General features: G+C 36.2%; 1 protein-coding gene across 1 annotated transcript in view; it reads left to right on the top strand.

The window, feature by feature from the left end:
- The first annotated feature begins 252 nt into the window (after positions 1-252).
- LOC120766396 (allatostatin-A) overlaps positions 253-18,424 on the top strand; it is a 31,935-nt gene continuing 13,763 nt past the window's right edge. Inside the window, exon 1 of the mRNA XM_040091843.1 lies at positions 253-432. The gene's annotated coding sequence lies outside the window, so the exon portion shown is untranslated. The remainder of the gene's footprint in view (positions 433-18,424) is intronic.

Below are 18,424 nucleotides of genomic sequence, written 5' to 3'. Positions count from 1 at the left end.
TGCGCCGAGCAGCGCCTGCGTTGACGCTTGCACATGAACCACTGGCTGTGTCGTTGTGTTGGTGTTGAGTGTGGTGAGTTTGCAGCTAAATAAAACTTCTGTAGTATGTACGCCTGTTTGCATATTTGCATGTGTGTGTGTGTGTGTGTGTAATAACTGCCTTCACACCGTTATTGTCGCAGTTGTCGTTGCTGGCAACGTTATCAACACATTTGGCCGCCGTTGTTGAATATAAGAGGACCTGCTGCATCCGAGAAACCTCAAAAGTTATACGACTCTTGACCTGTGAACAACACAATACAGCCAGGACTGAGGCAAAAGTGGTGTGAACAAAAGAAAACACAGCAGAATATACTCTAGAGCCGTTCAAGTATTCGGTCTTAATTATTATTCAGCATAAAGAGCAACAGTTTGCTGTTAACGCTTGTGTTGGTGTGTATTAACAGTTAGTTTAAGCATTAGTGAGAAATAAGAGTTAAGGATTAAGTGCGAATAAGCTCTCAAACATTCCGAGTGCAATGACTGTGAAATGTGCAAAGTTTTGAATAAAGGATTCATATTCAAAGGGTTTTTTTGGTATTAAAAAGTAATGATGCATTACTTTGGTATTGAAAAAAGCTAAAATAGTGGACAATAAATTGAATGAAATCTATGCTATTTGCACTATAAATCAAATCGGCGTATTTGAATATCTGATAAGTACTCGGTAATATTAGTGAAATTGAAAATATTTTTTTTTTTTTTTTAATTTTTGTTAAGCATAATCTCACTAAAGGAAATACTTCTTAAAAAATTTTCTCACATCCATATTCTCACATTTACCAGCGGCTTTTTACTTCTTACCATACATTTGTTATATTTTGAAACGTGTTTGCCTACATTTAGGCGCCGAACGTTAAATATGTTTATATTTGAACAAAGTAAATTGAAAGCGTGTGCTTTGTGGAATACTAAGCATTTTTGCATTTAATCCCCAACTTATTTAATCTTTCATAAAATTATACTCATTTTTTACGGATGATTGCTTAATAGATAACGTTAGTTTAGAGTCATTTTGTAACTGCAATGTTAGAGGCTGATTATGCTAATTTGGGATGCTAAGTAAGCAATATTATAGTAAAAGTTTTCTAATACGCAGGATTTTTTGTGTCAAACCAACACAATTTACTAAATTGACAAAAACCGCTGTACATGCTGGAAAACTTTTGAACTCAAATTCATAATAAAGACACCGCAAATATCCCACGGACCACAAACTTTTAAACGCCACCATTATTCTAACTGGCGTTACAATACTTCATCTCACATTTTATGCTGATTCATAATGATTTTTCAAATTTCGGTAAAAATTGGGCGTGGGCTTATCACCGCCCACTTTTTTATAAGAAAACAAATTCGATATATGACATTCTACGGATATTCCTTTTATTATCAATGTTAATTCATATGTCAAGATAAAACTTTGCACGAAATGGTGCATTTCAGAAGTGCCACTTTATGACTAAAAGTCGCTTAAATCAAACCAAAACTGTTCAAGCTCTTAGTTACTGAATATGTGGACTCCAGAGCCCTGACTTGAGCTGAATTTTTACCGAAAATAACGGTCAATATGTGAGACATACAATTGAAATTTGGGTAGAATACTTCCCTTAGCACCCATACACCTAATATAAAGATTTTTGAACTTCCAGGTGTCTTTTTACCGCATATATCGATCCATTTGTGAATTATCTTAATAAAATTAAAAGAGCTTGTTTTCTTATAACGGTGCACATTTGTGCTTAGAATGAATAAAATCGAGTGAAAACTCGCCTAACTAACAAGTCTTATGTACTTGAAGATACTTCCCTGGCTTTAATCCTTGCAAGTTGCAAGAGTATGAAATGTTCGGTTATACCCGAACTTAGCTCTTCCTTACTTGTTAAATACTATATTCGTTTAATGAAACTTCAAAACAAATGTGTCACTATTTATTATATAGTTTTAGAATAAATTTTACTCTCACCATTATTAATAAAAATCATTTTAACTTAAAGTAATTCGACGATTAAGAAGTTAGCTGTCAGCGTTATAAGTTTCTACATTAATTGAGATTTTGTAATTGTAATTCAGCATCTGAAAAAAATCCACATACTTGTATATAATATAGAACTGCAGTCGGCTATAATTTTGTACAAAACTTTTCAAAATCTTTCGAAACACAAGTCTAGCGTAAGATAAAAATACATGAAAATAGGGTTTTTTGAAAAGCATGTACCAACTGTAATAGATTTTTGACAATCGAGGTTCTTTTCAAACATTCCAAAGCACATGCGAATTCGTGGATGCCAACAAATACTCTTTTACAATTATAAAATTCACATAGAAGTCGCAATCGCACCTCAATTCAGTAGCTAAAATTAAGCAGAGATTACTCTAAGACATCTTTCATAAATATCATATTTTAAATTAAGTTGATAAAGGTTTTGGTACTTGGAATCATCTACACACAGTGCTGCCCACTTGTGACATTCACATAGTATTCAACATATTTCACTTGCCGGAATCCTACTGAGGAATTGATAAAACTGATTCCACTTTCAGAAAGTCTTTTGAGCGTAAGATGAAATCAATTTAGATTGTATATAGAAAGTTATTGTTTTTCAATAATCCAAAAGTGAAAACTAACTTTAATTTTTAAAAATAAAGCGTGATCCATTTCGAGGTTTCCTACTTTTTGAAAGAAAAAACCACAGAAGCTTCAAATTAAATGGGAATGTTTATTATCACTCGAAAGCAGATTCTTGGGAATTTATTTTTTGAAGATTATCTCTTTCAATTGTTGCCCGGCTACGTCTCAGATGACCCATCCGTTAAGTCCACCATTCGATGACTCATTCGAGCATTAAAATTGGTAACTGGCGAATGACACACGTGATATTTTGCTCCAAGGCCTGAATCGAGGCGGGATTGTCCGCATAGACTTTATACTTTACATATCCTCACAGGAAAAAGTCTAATATCACACGATCTTGGTGGCCAATTGATCGGCCCAAAACAGGAAATTGCCTGCTCACCGAAGTGTTCTCTCAATAAATACATTAATTGATGTGATTTGTGGGAAGTGGCGCCGTATTGTTGAAACAAAATGTCACCGAAATAAAAAGCTTCAATTTCAGGCATCGAATAGTCGATTATCATGGTTATCGCTCGATGATCTTACCGGCCCACAAATCCAAACCGTTATTTTTTCTGGATGAAATGGCAGCTCTTGAATCACTTCATGTTGCTTTTCGTCTCAAATGCGGCAATTTTGCTTGTTCAAATATTCATTGAATCAAAAATAGGCCTTATTGTTGAACAAATGAACAAAATTTGGCTTGAAAACGTCTAATCGTCTTGGAATTTTTCAAGAGCACATAGAGCGAAGCAATGTCGCTTGGAAAAGTCGAGCGGCTTCAGTTGTTGCAGTCTCGACAGTTTTTACGGTAACGATGTGAAATTTTTCAGACGTCTTTTTCCGCAAGTAAATTTTTGAGATGAGATCAATATAGCATATAGCTGTATATATCATATATACAGACCGATCCAAATAAACAAATCGAGACTATAAAGAATGCACTTGTGAAGGGCTTCCGTACAGCCGATTTTTTTTTTGTTTTATCTAAGGATAGCTGAAGAAATGTCAAAATCGAAAATCAGAGACAATTTGTTAATGATCGGAAGTACTTTTGGAATTTTGGTATTTTACATAAAAAAATTTGAAATTAGCAGAAAATTAATCAATCGAACCTTTTAACCTGCGGTTGTCTCTAATTTAAAGCGGGTCTGAAATTTTAATTAATCAAGTCTCGATTTTGGTTTAATATTCATATAAAGTGGTATTCAACATCCAAAAGTGAATTCAAAATAAATTCCGCTAATGTTTGTGAGTTCTTTCCAAAAAAAAATGTATGATAACCTTTAAGAACCAAGTAGTTGGAAATTAACGGGAAATCCTTGAAGCAGAAAAGGAAATATCTTCGCCTTTCCACCGACAAATTTGAAAGAACACCAAATGATTTGAGATCAAGGAAATGTCTTTGCCGTCAAATGATGCTCTATTTATGTATATACATACATACATAGACACATCCATTTGATGGCCTTTTCGGTTGACCTAATGATTGACATTTGAGAACATTGCCTATACACACACATACATATGTGCATATCTGTGTGTGTGTGAATCTATTTAAGAAATTCACCAACGGCAAAACAACTGCCAGCAATTACACGCAATTTCGCACCCCATCCACCCACACAGACACTCGCACACACGCAGATGCTATTAGAGCAATAATAGTGAAAGCTTTTTGGGATAATACAAAGAATACAAGTACAGTTATTTGTAGCAATTCTGTCATTACTCTATTGAGTAATAAAAACAAAGAGCCGCAGAGGAGGTGAATTGAACGCTGAAATGTCCAAAGCGTAATGAAATTATAACAAATCAATTGAAAAAAAAAAATAGTTTTTTCGCATAAAAATTTGTAAGCAATAAATGCAAAGTTATCAAATATTGTATGGTGGCTTGGTGTGCGTTCATACAAGTAGTTGGAAGCGAGATTTGCTATTCTATTTCATAAAAAAATAGATAATAGAAAATGCAAAACTAAGGACAGATCCTTTACAATTGGAGCTCACACTCGGAGAAACTGCAGAAGAAGCATCAAGCGAAAAAAATATTTCACTTTTTTACTTGAATGATCTACATTACTAATCAAGAGTAGAATTTCGAAGGCTTCATTATAAAAGACAGCAAAAAAAAACAATTACTTTTTATAGCAAAAAAAACTTTTTTCTCAAACTGCTCTTAATTAGTTTTGCTTACAAACCTGTGACACCCTTTTTAACAAAAATTTCGTGTAACCGAGAAATTTCAGCATTTTTTAGCATTATTGCCAGTTTGCTAGCACGTTCTCGAAGGATAAAAATATTAAGTAACCAATTTTTGAAGTGATGCACACACAAATTGGTCAAAGCACTTACAATGATGAAATAGAAATTTCCTTTGGCTCACAGTGAAACTCACATATGGACACACATGGGTGCACAAGTACCTGGAATTTGCAAACATACATACAGATGCATATGTATTTACTGAGAAAGAAATTTCTTTACTCATTACCGTCACGCCTCAAGGTTTCGTGAATGTGTGGGAAAAGTAGAAACTTAGCAAATACACATTTGTATGTATATAACATGTACATACATATATAATACTGGACGTATGGGGTGTTCGCGGAAAACTCATAGGCATGTACCATATATGTACTTGGATTCTACTTCGAAATTATGCTCTTTGAGCCAAAAGATGTTTTTGTTTTTTTTTTTTCATTCAAGCAATAGAGTTTTGAGTTCTCAAACGGTTTAAGGAAAAGTGTAGATAAGTTTTAAACATAGTAAGCCACCGGATAATATGAATGTCACATTAGTGATCAATTTTACATAGTTTCTAGACCCTTGAATTCTCAATTATAGCACTAAGAGCTTACGATTTTATTTAAAACTTGGAAGTTTAAAGGATTACATGGGTTTCCTCCGATAAAAAAAACAGCGTTTTTTCAATACACATATTTAATATATAATATTTTTTTTCATATAAAAATTAAATATTTTATTAGAATTTTTTTTGCTCCAAGCATTCACATTTAATAAAAAAATTCAGAATTTTTTGCAAAAAAGTAACTTAAATTCGACCATTGCGATGCCATTTCCGGTGACCCCTTGGAAAAAAAATGCGCCCGCGTTGGCAGGATAACTTCTTACAATATCATCTAAAGTGAAAAAATACGTGTTTTAGTCAAAAGCTTAACTTAGAACTTGGGCGAAGGAAATAAAAACAGAAATTGGATTTTGGCAGACATTTTTCCAAAAAAATTAAAATTACGAGAGATTTTTTTTTAATAACTGTAATCGAAAAAAATCTTTCGTCCAGTAGTTCTCGAGAAATCTCTCCAATCGACTTCAAAACACACAGTTTCGAGAAAAAACGCGCTTAAAAACAGCACACTTAGCCCAGTTATCCTCGAGCGCTCTAGTTCTTAAAGCTGTATCTCCGAAACTATTACTCGATTCAAATTGAAAATTTAGAACAATATTCTAGAGGTGTTATAAAATTTAATAAGACCATAAAAAAATTAGATTATTTGAAACCCGTATACATATGTAACCCCTTAAGAATTGTAATTCTTTAATATACTTGTAAGAGCTGCTTCAGATTTGTCATTCTCATATAAGCCTAACAATTATTACTGTGAAAAGACAAAAAAAAATATTTTTAAACTGATATTTAAATTTAAGAATCTCTTTAATCGCAAATCTTAAGCTTCACTGAGTAATCAAGCAATCGGCAAGTTTGTGGAGCTTTTACAAAACTAAAAAGCTAGCAACAATATACTGAAGTATGAATAATTTTATTGAAAAATCGGACACCCGTTCCACTAGTCTTATCTTACATCAACACTTTCTTTTCTTCGCCATTTGGCTCTCTTTTCAAAAACCGTGCATACGAAAGCAACAATAAGTTACAAGAGAGCTCTATCATACATCTCAATAAATACATAAAATTGCATACTCTCCTTCGATTTGAGAATGTCATTATATTTAATATACACGAGTTGCTTGTTCGATTCGTCACTTGTGCATTTCATGTTGAGGGATTCACAGAAAAATGCGAAATATTGTGTTGTCGAAAAAGTTTTTTCGTATTTTGTCAATAGATCTGGTTGCAGTCGTATATCTCCAGTGCTACCAATCACATTATGTCATAACACGTAGTGTTGGAAAGTTGAGATTTTAAGCTTCATTTAGCAAAAAAAATTAAATTCGGGGCAGTTGAAAAACATGAAGAAATTATTTTGAAATTTTTGTATAAGAGAATTATATTTTTTTTGTTATAATTCTTAAAAGCCAATTTATTTCAAAGAACTTTCATTCGTCAGCTGAAATTCTGTAGAAAATTCGGTCTTTTCACCGAAGCATAAAACTTCATTGTCGATACATTTCGATTCCAGCGAGTATTTTTTTGGACTTACAGACAAACAACTATTTATTCAAACGGGCAAATAATTAGGAAGCAATACTTGCTGCAACAACAAATGCGTAAGTGCCATTCACGTCACATTTGACGTGCTTTCTAGTTATCTTAGCTGCAAGTTGTCGCTTTTTTTCCACAACACCTTTCGTTCGCTCTTCGTATTTCACTTTGCTAGGGCTGCTTTATGGCAGCAGAGAACGAAATGCCACGGTTGCTGTAGCAATTCTGTAATTTGCGCCAAAGTCGTTCATTAACCGGATGCCGACAGACGAACGGGCGGACGGACAGATAGACGGAGAGCAGCAATATTGTAATGGTGCACCAACGCACCGCGCGCAGCCATGTCTCAACCCTCCGCATCCGCCGTGCAAACGTCATCATCAGCAGCTCGAATGGCGCTTTGTTGTGGAAGCGCAAAAAAGACTGTCTTTGCTGCTACTAAACTTCCGTAAAAGACGATTTCACTTTACGGCGCACATCAGCACCTGCCGCAGAACCATGCAACACGATCACACACACACATACATATATGTATTGGAGGCACACAATCGTATTGGCATTGTTGTCAACAAAAACTCATTGCCACGGCGGATATGAGAAAGATCAACCGAGAATTATTAGCCAGTCTGCAGGCCAGTTCCAAGTCAACAGTTGGGTTACTTACGCGCTTACGAGCATTTACAGTTGCTGACTTATTGCCACATTTCTTTTCCCATAGCTGCACACCACTTGTTGCATGCCACACTTCTTTGTGGTATTTTTTCCCCTATTTGCTCCGTTGCTCGCTTGTAAAATAATGAATAGATAATGTCCTTGTTAAAGTCTCATTTATGGCTTTCCGGCCAATGTCACAATTACTTTTTCAAGTTTTTTTCTGCTTCAATTATTCTTTCGCGCTTTCCACAGCACCTACGCATTTGCTAAATCCGTTAAATAAACTGTTATAAAGTAGTTGAGGAATTCTTTCAACTTTGTTGTTTCTTAAGCACGTACAAATAGACGAGTACGAGGGTAGTGAGATAAAAACGTGGTGATTTGGAACGAAAATTTATCAAAGTTGTGTGTGATTTCGGCACATTTCGTACTCCACGAACTGGAACGTCGTAAAACTGCATTGAAGTTAGAAATGAATATAAAGAAAGTCTTTTCAGTATTAGTCAAAAGAGTCAACTTTTTATCGAGTTCCCTCGAATGCTTAAATGATGCGATATCCATAAAAAAATTGTTGGATTGGTTTCATCGGTTTAACCATGAGAAAAAAAACAGAACAGTGGGGAAAAGGCTCGACGATGTGTCTTTCGACAGCGGAAGCGCGAAAAAGCCCATGATATGAAGGTAGAAGTTCAGAGAGAATTCTAATTTCTGGCTCCGTCTACTGCTTTATTTCTTGGTAAGGCTGATTGCCTGTTGACAGTCACAACTTCGAAGTCGGAGGTAATTTCGTCTATCTTGGAACCAGTATTAACAGCAACAATAATGGCATCCATCGCAGTATAACTATTGCCAACAGATGCTGCTTCGCTCTGAGTAGGCAATTGAGAAATAAAGTCCTCTCTCGACGAACAAAAATAAAATTCTATAAGTCACTCATCATCCCCGTCCTGCTATGTGGTGCAGAGGCTTGGACGATGGCAACATCTGATGAGTCGACGTTACGAGCCTTCGAGAAAAGGGTGCTGCGGAAGATTATGGTCTCTTGCGCGTTGGCAACGCCGAATATCGCATTCGATGGAATGATGAGCTGTATAAGATATACGACGACATTCACATAGTTCAGCGAATTAAGAGACAGCGGTTGCGCTGGCTAGGTCATGTTGTCCAGACGGAAGAAAACACTCCAGCTTTGAAGACTTTCAATTCAGTACCCTTCGGAAGAAGCAGAAGAAAAAGAAGACCTCCACTTCGTAGGAAAGACCAGGTGGAGAAGGACCTGGCGGCACTTGGTATCTCGACTTAACGCCGCATTGCGAAATGAAGAAACGACTGGCGCGCTGTTGTTAACTCGGCTATAAACGCTTAAGCGTTGTATACACCAGTAAAGAAGGAGAGGAAACAATTTAGGGTTCTTTGGGAATAATTTGCTTTCAAGCAACTAGAAAAACTGGATCGGTAGAACCTTTCACTTCTCTCACATCTGACACTCTTATATTACAAGAAAATGCTACTTCGACACCCTCTTTTAGTCTTAGAATTTACTAAAAAGGTATGCTTACAAAATCCACTGTGTTATCATACTGCCCTCGTTATTAAAAAGGCAAAACTTCTTTGTATGGGAGTAACTCCCTCCCCTTATTGTTGTTGCCTTCTTCGCTTATTTGCGTGTTAGCCTTAAGCTGCTTTCTTTTGGTCGCCACACTTTTGCTTGGAGACATCCGCTGCCGAACACGCTGCTGGCTCGAAATTGGATTAAACTTTATTGTCGTCCATATTGTTTTAGTGTTTATATTAGCGTTGTTGTTGGCTTGACTTACGCATTCTGCGGCGCTGTTTTCGGTTAAGCGAAACAAAGTCTGCGTTTGAACTTCGATGACGGTGTAAAAGTGTTAATTAATTATTTTGGTTAATTATGTCACGGCTAATTGGCTGGAAATATTTGCTCCAGGGTTGGATAAGTAGTGCTAGAAGGTACTTTGTACATAAATGGGGTGTAAAACGTATATGCAATAAAGTGTCACCACCCGATAAAAACTCGGAAATTGAGTTTTGGAATTTCTATTTTTTCTTTGTTTTGCTGCAAATTTTTATAGATCGTTAAGTATCAGTTAATGGCGATGGACAACTTCTAATTTGAATGTTGCTTAGCAAAGATTTAGTTACGTAGTTAGTAACGTGAAAAGCTCCGTAAAAGGAAATTCAAAATATATTGGCAATGCGACGAAATTTGTAACGTCCAGAAGGCAACGTCGCATAATATATATGTAAGTATACATATATACATCGTGACAAAAAGTAATTGTAAATAAAACGCAAAATATTTAATTATTGATCAATATTTACTTTGTCGCCTTCAAAGAAATCCCCACCAGATGTGGTACACTTATGTCAATGATTTTTCCAGTCCTCGAAACACTTTTCATAAGCCTTTATGGGATAATCTTCAGCTCCTTCTTCGAATTTTGTTTCTTCGATCGACTGAAAACGGGAAAAAAGAACAAGAAAAAATTTTGGTGAATAAAGTGGTTGATCGATGGTATTCACTGCGTTTTTGGCTTTAATTTCGGTTACAATCGTGGCTCGTTGCGACGGTGCATAATCAACGCGTAAAATCCATGAAATGTTTTTCTACAATTCCGTGTTCTGTTTTCGACGGATCTTCTCACGCAAATGCCTTAATACGACCAAATAGAACTCCTTATTGACCGTCTGTCTCTCCGGAACAAATTCATGATACATCAAATGGCTCTTTTTTTTCCCTACATTCCCATAATTGTTGACTTGTTTGATATGTAAAATTCCAAAGGACGATACAGACAATAACGCGTTTCATACCCTAAATATCCACCAAAATCATTCGAATGGATTCGCGAGAGATATCGAGCTCTCTTGCCATCTCCCCAACACTTTCCTGACGATTTTCAAGCACCATATCATCCATTTTTTAATATTTTCCTCAGTTGTAGAGGTTGAAGGTCGTTCAGAACGAGGCAAGTCTTCAACGATCTATCGTCCGTCTTTGAAGTCTTTGTACTACTCGTAGTCTTGTGTTTTTCAACCTTTTCAAACATTCGCAACAATTCCAGATTTTTGGACCACTATAGCATATACAAAGTGATCGATCAGTCCTTCTATGGAATCTTTTGCTTTTGATAAAAATATAATAGTAATTTCGGTGCAACAAACTTTAAATACTAGATACGACTTTTCCATAAATTGCTTGAATTACAACTGTCTTTTAACTAAATTTTATGACGTTCTTCGTATGTATATCTTCGCTTAACGACGCACAACACTTAAATAGTATTCCTTGTTGACAGTTTGCACAGTCGGAAGGAATTCGGAACACAACACACCTCGATAACCGAAGAAACTGTTAACATGATTTTTAATCTGCTTTGACGTGGTTTTTTCGGCTTCGGCTCACCTTTGCCACGATTTTCGGTCGATTGATCGTTTGTTTCCGAGTCGAAAGCATGGATTATGGCTCCTGGTAGTTGGAAAGCATTACTTCACAGACGTTACCGCGACGTTGTTTTTCGAAAAAAATTTAACGATTTTGGAACCAACGTGCTTTCGCTTTTCTTAGGCCCGAATGATATTTCCAAATGGTTTTCACTGATTTTTGCGATATTTCAACAATGCCAGTAACATCTCTGTCTATTAATCGTCGAATCTCAAACATCAGTTGCTTTCTTTTATTGACGTGTTGATCATCAGTTGATGTTCAAGACTGTCCTGAACTTGATTCATCATCAACGTGTTCTCGACCTTCTTTGAATTATTTTGTGCCAATCAAAAACATTTGCTCGCGAACAACAATTATCGCTGAAGACCTTTTCCAAAATTTTGATAGTTTCAGCACCAGAATTTTTATTCCGCACACAAAATTTAATGGAATATCTTTGTCAATAATTTCACTCATCTTAAAAATCGCCAAATGCATTTTATGTACTTCTTGGAGATTCCAAGTGTAGCCAGGTCCTTCTCCACCTGGTGTCGAATCGTTACATCCGTGAACATATCACTCGTCACGTAAAAGCCCGTATTATGACATACGTGATTGTAACGCTTCTATCGTAATCTGGCATGATGACATGCAATTTAAAAACTATTGCGAATTCAAAATACATTACGATCCGTTAGCTATAGTATGTCGTAATGGCAATCACCGCATACGATTGACGTATCACGTAATTTTCTTTCGTATGTTTGCCGATCCGTGCACGGGTGTAACGATTTGACCCCTGGTCTTTCCAAAGGAGTGGAGGTCTTCCTCTTCTTCAGCTTGTCCCATCGAATACTGTCAGAGCAGGACGACATCCAATCGGACGACATATCAAGCGTTGCCGCTGTCTCTTAATGTCTGTCTGTCAATGTCTTCGTATATCTCGTACAGCTCATCGTTCCATCGACTATGGTATTCATCGTTGCCAATGCGCAAAGGACTATAAATTTTCCACAGAACCTTTCTCTTGAAAACTCCTAACGCCGACTCTTCAGATGCTGTTATTGTCCCTACGTCTGCAACATATAGCAGTGAGGAAAGTTCTCTGAGCCTCATTCAGTTGGGAATGACCAGAAATGAGTCATTTCCCTATGGTCCAAACAGCTCACGACTTCCGGTCTTAGACCAAGTATCCTCTGGGTAGCTAAAAAACATCCGTTTAAAGCCGAGCTAAAGTGGGAAGGTGAAACATCGCCCCCCCCCCCCTGGGTAGGGCGCTGGGTTCGAGACCCGCCACGTAAAAAATGTCTCCCAGAATGACTTATATTATAATCTACTCTCTCCAAAAATCAAGTTCTAATATACCTTGCCAGGTATTCGAATGCTTAAAATTTTTCTTCATGCGATTCCGCATTGTTCTTAATGCGTCCATGTTTATTACTTTCAGAGTTTGCCTCCGAATGATTATGGCATTATTTTTCCTACTAAAATAGGCGCAAAGATTTGATATTTTTACCCAAAGGCAAATATCAAATCCAACATTTCAACACTCTTGAAAGAACCACTGCTTACACCAGTCTGTTGGCCATCGTTAACATTTTCTTCTCAGCAATCTTTCTTGAAATTCTTGTTACTACTTTTTTTTTGTTATTTTTCCGCACTTTATCAGCATATCCATTATTGTTTACATTAATTAATATTAAACCTTCGCCAATAACTGGGCGAGTCATCATCTTCACCAGTCGTTAATCTCCCAGCTACGGTGAGAAAAGCGCCAGCTGCCCCACAAAGCATTGCAGAAACACAACAAAATTATTGTTTATATGACAGGCGTGATAGTAAATATCACCAACCAGTTGTACTGACAAGTTTATGATAGCTGGCCAGTGCTAACACACATACAAATACGCGAGTAACTGTTTAATATAGCGCGCGGCAATGGATAATAAAATGATTGTGGAAACATCAAATGCCGCTGGAGAATCAACAGATTATCACGTGTCTATTACGCGTACATTTGCCTACAACTATGTATGTGTGTTTGCATGTATGTATGTATATATGTATGTATATATATGAATGTGTACCCATGAGTATTATCTATTGACTTTAACGCCTCGCTTGTTTGCCATTTCACGCTTGCCAGCGATGGCGGCAGCAAATCACTGATAGCCATGCCGACGCCAGCAAAATATGGCATAAAGAGACGCCGCACACACGGAAAGGGTTATAAACCCTATATATAGTGTGTACATACACACGCTCTTTTATGTTTGCATGTCCATAAACACAGCTGGTGGCTTGTGAGGTTGGCGTTGTTGTTGTGTTTATATTACCGAGCACTTTGTTGTTGGCGCTGCAGCTGTCATGCACATGATTTGTGAGCAATTGCAGATGTGTATGTGTTAGTGAGACCAACACACCTGTTGCGTGCGCACATAATTCACCACAGTTAAAACTTATTTGCTTAATTGGAAAATATTTTAAAGATACTATTTTCAAATTTTTTTAAAATATTCGATTTTTGAATACCAAAGAAAGCAGCGCAGCAAAAGTTACCGTTATTTCTTGCTTTTATAAAAAAAAAAAAATTATCTATTTTTTGAATTCACCGCTTAGTTTAGCTAAACTTTTCGCCTTCCTAAACTTAACGGCTGGTTTTAGTTAACATTAACTTCTTTTGTATATTTGCTTGAATATGCAAATAATCCTTCGTATATGTGTATGCGTAAGTGTTATTTGTGCGTAGCACACTTGACACCACCGCATATAAATTATCACACTCGCCTATAATAAATACACAAAGTGACAGAGTCGCTGACTTATGACTGCACGTTGTATGGTAGAATGGAGTGGCGAAGGATATTCGCATATTTGCGCCTAGAAATATGCAAAACGCAGTCTTTAAGCGCATCTCTTAGTGTATGAGTGCGTGTGTTCTTTGTTACACCCAGCGTACACAGCTTTAAGTCTCTTAGTAGTATAGGGGTGGTTCAGCGACTTTCAAGCATACATATATTCATTTAAAACAACAACAAAAGAACTAAATTTTTTTAAGCTTTATCTTACATTGGTATAATTCCATAAATTTTAACCGTTTACTTCCTTTAAAGAAATAATAAATTCTAATATGTATATTAAAGCCAAGGAGAGGATTTCGCTATAAGATCTACAATTTTTTAAAGATACTGGAATACAATTAATAATATTTGAGCATATTTGAGCCAATTTTCCCGTCGTAAGGAGCTTTACTACAAGAGTTGCTATATTAATATATCGAAATCAAAGATACTCCAAAAATGTATGGTGTGACATAATGCTTAAAATAAATCTAAAAACACAAATTTCTCTGTCAAATTGAAAAGATTGTTTTCGCTTGAACCTTTCACTCGACTTAAGACATAGAAAATGATTTGATCGTCGAATTACATCATCCATCTGGAATTTTTTTTTTAATTCTGATAGTTATAGAGCAATTTAAAAATATAGTTTTGATATCTGATTTGGAGCATTCATATATATATATATATATATATATATATATATGTATATATATTGAGGTATAGGAGACTATGTATTCATGCTTCAAGGTCTAACACAAACACCGAACCTCGGAACCAATACTTTCTATCGCATTCTGGAGCTTAAAAGTAAGAATATTTATAATATATTCAATAAATATTTCAATGAAGTCCAAATTTTTAAAAACCTATAATATTATTGGTAGTCGAAAATGTCTTTTCGTATTTTATCAATAGATGTCGTAGCATTGGTATATCTCCAGTGCTACAAATCACATTGTGTCATACTATATTGTGTTGGAAAGGTGAGATTTTAAGCTTTATTTAACCAAAAAAAAATTAATTGGAAGTTGAAAAAAAGTAACAGCTCTTCAAAAATTAGTGGAAATAATGAAGAAATTCACTATATTTTGAAGTTTTTGTATAAAAAAGGGAAGAATGCTACGCAGTTTGTGAAGTTTACGGAGACGATGCTGAATCAGTTCGTGTAGCACAGCAATGGTCCGCTCGTTTCCGTTCTGGAAATTTCGAAATTTTGATTTACACTGATTGAATAATGTCTCTAGCAGAAAAATAGCAAAAAGTGGTCGACCAGAATGGTACATATTTGTTTATTTATTTATTAGTATAAATATAAAAAAAGATAAGTTGAAGTTTGATTAGAAGTACGAAAAGACTTTTTCGACTACTCAATATTTGAACCGAAACTGAATTTGGAAAAGTGTGACTTTTGAGAGCAAGCATCATCAGCGACCTTACCTCAGAAAAAGTAATCTACCTTGGCTGGAACAATTAATGTAAATCATACTTGTGTATACAGACATAAAATGCGTATAATGTCTGGACCTACCCTTAAACTTAAGTAAATGATAAATATGAATACTTTGAAGAAGAAATTGGAATACACTTTGGTACTCTTTTGTTCCCATCCACCTTATCACCAGAGGAACTTCCTAAAGCACATAAATTTGTAATAAGAACCATTCAACAAATATATGAAATACTCAACAATGACTCCACATACATATATTTTCTAAACAAATGGAGCTCAAAAACCAAAAAAAAATACATTTTTACTTGCCACCTCATCCTAATGTATGAGCACTTGTATAAAAACGGAAGCGCGTTCTTTACCGTTTTGAACGATTGTTGTGGTAAAAATGCCGGCATGACACAATGTCGACGGCAATTTGTGAGCGCCGCTGACATTTATTGAGAATTATGACACGGTTATGCGGTTGATGGAACTTAAAGCGATAAATTGAGGTAGGCCGAGAGCATAGAAAGTTTAAACCGGAGACTAACACGTGCTAATGCAAAATACTAGCATTTATTATATTTAAATTGTATAAAGAGAGTGACAAGGATATCTGAAAGAGAAAGGTAATAGACGCATTCGATTCACCACTTTTTACTAGCAAAATTTGAATGAGGCTCTTATAATTAAAAATGTACACAAGAAAGCAAGAATAAGGCAAAATGGAGTATAACATCTTTCATTTTTAATTATATTTGATTATGTCATTTTACTTTGTTTATAACACCCGCCTGTTCGTTTCGCCACTTTCAGAGGTTAGTAAGGACACTAGCTGGCGCTAGGGAGAAAAATCCAAATTATCTGGAAATCGCACTGATTATTTGTCTAATCACTGAGTTTGAATTTTAGCCGGATACAAACCGAACAGCTCAGTAACCCTCCTAACGATACCCACCACTTAACACCCATGACAGAATTGGTATAAGCTGGTGAGCTAGTTACTCGCGTCTAACAAATTGTGAAATTTATATAAGTTTATGATAAGATCATGAATTCATCATTACATTACATTATCTTCTCTAACCAGTCACCTCTAGTGCGTTATAGGTTAGAGGTTGATCCTAACAGGGATCTCACTTGGACCGTTTAGAACGCATTAAAACTCCTATATAATTGATCATAACACCTTCATAAGTCGACTAATCGCTTTGAGCTTATCAAAATTTTGTTAGAACAGCCAATATTAGTTTCCTCCTAAATCGAAGAAAGCAAAACTACCGAAATGTTTCAACCTCACTCTGGCAAAGGTTGGCAAATTAAAGAGAAATTTTGTTTTTGTCTCATCTTCTTTTATACAACATGCGTCCCATAAAATTTTTAACCTTACCGCATGAAAACATATGGACAATGTCGTCTAAAAACTGTTACGATTGCGGCAAGATGCACTTTTCTAATAGCAAGTGGACCAGTAGATCTCCTGTGTTCCTCTGTAGAACCACGTCGACGCTCAGAAGCTGGTTGTTGCCCAACGCCGGGTAAGTGCATGTGAGATCCAAAGTTCCCACCCAATCCACTATGACCAGCCACCCAAAGGAATTTGAATATGAAGTAACTTGATGCTATTGCGAAGGCAGACATTCTTTGACTTCCTTTGAGACACAGTTTACGAGTTCAGCGCTGGTATTATCCCGCTGCGGTCGGATCACCTCTCTGAAAGAGGCTGCACACCGGAGCAGTATATCAACTGATACCTTAATAGCAGCTCCTTCTTTCTAAAAAAAACACTACATTAGTCTGGTTCCCTGTTGTAAACAAGGCTATTACCGACAAAAAAGAATAAAAAGTCTGGCAGCTAAAAAAAAAGTTAGAGGGAGAGCTTCTTGCAGAAAACTCCTCCTTCAACTTTCTTTTCTCGATTCGACCTAGTCGTGAAAAAGCTCACTATATAATTACTCGTATATAAAAACGAATATGCCTTGGAATCCGAGCAGCTGATTTAGTTCACAATATGGTCGGTAATTAACAGAGGAAAATAAAGCAAAAACATACTTTATATCCTGGAAATCAAGTTCAACTAAATCTCATGACCACGTTCACGCATTTCCAGCCAACACCAGAACGACCCCATTTTCTAAGCACCGAATTGTATGATTTTCCACCAACCATTGGTTCAACTTGGAACTCCTTCGCAAATGTAAATAAATAACGTCGACAAATGCACAGCACGCTCGCCAATTTCGTTAAGACTATAAGCGTCTCAAAAGCAGCAAATCTGTCTCCCAACTAACTGCTTCTATTTGACCAGCCGCCAGCGCACTTTAAACACACGCCAAAGCTTTTAGCCGTAATGCCGACAGTTGTGATTCGCGTGTCCTCATTTGCTGAGAAATCCTTGCTGACTCAGCACTTTTCAAATACTCACTGCTGAAGAAGGCCAGTCGCAGCCTTTGCGCAGTCACTTTGTTTTGTTATCATTTGAAATTTACACTTTCATAGTTTGCCGTTGGAATAATCATAATAGCAGAAGTGCGGCGCTACTAAGGATAAGAGCGTTGTGGCTCTGACCGTGCATTTTGTGTTGCAGATAATAGGGAAACTTTTCATTAAAATCAATTAAAAGATAAAAAGCGGTTGAAGTTTAAATTATTTCAATATCTTTGGCGAAAATGTGAACCAAAGGTTGATGTTCAGCTATATTCGCGGAGTTCAATATGGGAAAGGAGACCATTTTCAGTGATTAAATTAGCGCTATTTTCTGGTAGCCGAGCGGCAAACGAACACTCGCTAAAATAATTCGACTTTTTTTTGAAAACTATTGGAAATTACTCAAAGCACCAGCTGCCTGCAAAGAAACGAAGCCTATGTTGAACTACGGGAATTATGTATACCACTAATATTAAAGGGGGTGTTCGATTCGTAACTCTTTCCTCACTACACTTCAGCTCAGCTTTGTGGTCGTATAATTGTTAAATGAAGCAAAAACA

The sequence above is a fragment of the Bactrocera tryoni genome, chromosome 1 (assembly GCF_016617805.1).
Source record: "Bactrocera tryoni isolate S06 chromosome 1, CSIRO_BtryS06_freeze2, whole genome shotgun sequence".
Lineage (NCBI taxonomy): Eukaryota > Metazoa > Arthropoda > Insecta > Diptera > Tephritidae > Bactrocera > Bactrocera tryoni.
Note: the sequence above shows the minus strand (reverse complement) of the source record. Positions and strands in the feature narration are given on the sequence as shown.